The following is a 2209-nucleotide window of genomic DNA, read 5'->3' as shown; positions in this document are numbered from 1 at the left end:
ATCAAGACTCTATCTCAAAAAAAAAAAAAAAAAAGAGAGAGAGAGAGAAGCCAGATGGCCGGGGTCTGGATCTTGTGGGGTCTGGATCTTGCAGGGTCTGAATCTTGGCTCCCTCGTTTCCTGGCTCTGTGATTTTGGGCAAATTGCTTCACCTTCCTGAGGCTCAGTTTCCTTATTTGTAAAATACAAACAACGGTACTGCCTTACATATAAGCTGTTTATGAGGACCAGGTGAGAGATTTGCCGTGAACTCACTTGGGTAGTTGGGAGGGGCACGTGCATGTGAGGAGCGTCAGCATCTCACCAAAGGTAGTAAACCTGTTTCAAAGTGCTTGGCTGCTTGAGGAGGACTCTAATGACCATTCAGCCCGGTGTGTGTCATCAAGAATGAGGGATTAGATAACCACAGCTGAAACCTTCTGTTCTGATAGCCAGGAGATGGAAATCTTGTCAAATGGGAGACCTGCGCTCTTAAACCTGACTTGCCCTTTCCAAATATCTGGAAGTCTATATCAGAAGGGTTAAATTATTCTGTGCAGGTCTGGGTTATAACCAGGTGCCTAAAACGTTAAGTGAGGTGGTAGATTTCAGCTCAGTCTTCGGATAAATGTTTCTGAACCAAGGAAATGGCCTCTTAGGAAGTAATGCACTCCCTGTCACTGGAGGGCTTCAAGCCCTGGCTAGCAGGTGCCTCATGTGGGAGCCTGGGAGTCAGGCACGATGATGGCTGAGTGGCCTTTCTCCCCTGGGGTTGTGGGGGTCCTGGCAGCCTGTCCCAGCCCTGGCCCCTTGCCCAACAGCTGCCCACCCTGTGCCTCTGAACGTGCCACTCACAGGTCACCCTTCCTTAGTGCCTGCAAACACCACAGAGACCTCATGCTGTGGGATTGTTTCATCTCCCCCAGAGCACCAGAGCCCTCAGCCCTCTTGCTCTGTCTCTTTGAGCAGAAATCATCACTCACTTCTCAAGCGCTGCGCTCATATAACCTTCGAGCCCTCTGAGGGCAGCTCCAGAATCCGGCTCTGCCTGCTTGGTCTCTGCATTTCTAGAGCCTGCCCTCGGCCTTGACGGAGCAGACTTCCCGCCGGAAGGATACTGGGGCTCCTCCAGCACATTCTCTTGCAGGGGGCAGTGCTCAGAGCCCAAAAAGGAAGGGAAGGAGGGGCTGGCTCGAGTGGCAGGACCCCGTGGCTGCCGCTGTGCGTAGGCTGAGTCTCCTCGCTGTTACGTAACTGAGGTCTTTTTCCCTCCCTATTTTAGATCCTGGTGCCATCTGCCCTGATTTTCTACATCACCAGCTCTGGGCTGGAGGTTAGATCTGGCTTGACACCCAGCTCTCCCCGTTACTTGGTGACAGACTTGGGGAAGCCTGTTTCCGTAAAATAAGATAACCCCACCCTGCCCACCTGCCAGGGTTGCTGTGAGAATCAGGTGAGAGGCAGCAGCAGTGCTGGGTAGCAGGACCTGCACTGGGTACCCGTGCCTGGCTGCTGTCTGACCAACCCTGCCTGGGGCTGCCTGAGCCGGGGGAGCCTCTGCTCACTCATGTCGGCTCTTGTATCAAAACGGTTCGCACAGGTTTGCAGAGCCAGGCCCTGTTCGAAATACAGGCAGTGAACAGACCTCACAAGTGGGGAGTCTTTGTCAGACCTCCTGTCATGGGTGGCAAGGGGGCAGCCCTAGCAGCTTGTGACAGGCGGGGCCAGCCACCTGTGTGGGGACAGCCTGTGTGGCTGTCACCTGCTCACACAGCCTCTTGGCCCCAGGTGGAATGCTAGGCACAGCAGGTGCTCTGTAACAACAAGACATTGTCAGGAGCATCTCACAAAAAGCCCTTGCCCAGCCTTCAACCATCAAGGGAAGGGTTTGTGCTGGCTGGAGTCACCAGACCATGGTCCACACAGGCAAAGGCCTCCTCCCTACCCCTTACTCTGACGAGAAAGAGCGGCTCTCTGCCAGCGGACAAACAGTGAGGGTTTAGGTGCCTGGTGACCCCAACTGGCTTCGCTTCCAGGGCTGTTGCGAGCCACAGTGTAATGTGATAGTGAAGAGTGCCATTCAGGAGACTTTTGTTCTGCCTTGGATTTACTGTGACACTGAGTGAGTCACTTCCCCTCTTTGGGCCTCAGTTATGTCATCTATAAAATGGGAATATGCACCTCTGTTTTGTCCTCCTATCTTTTTTTTCTTTTCTTTTTTTTTTTTTTT

This window comes from Mandrillus leucophaeus, unplaced genomic scaffold (genome assembly GCF_000951045.1).
Source record: "Mandrillus leucophaeus isolate KB7577 unplaced genomic scaffold, Mleu.le_1.0 Scaffold342, whole genome shotgun sequence".
Classification (NCBI taxonomy): Eukaryota; Metazoa; Chordata; class Mammalia; order Primates; family Cercopithecidae; genus Mandrillus; species Mandrillus leucophaeus.
This window is presented reverse-complemented; position numbering follows the sequence as displayed.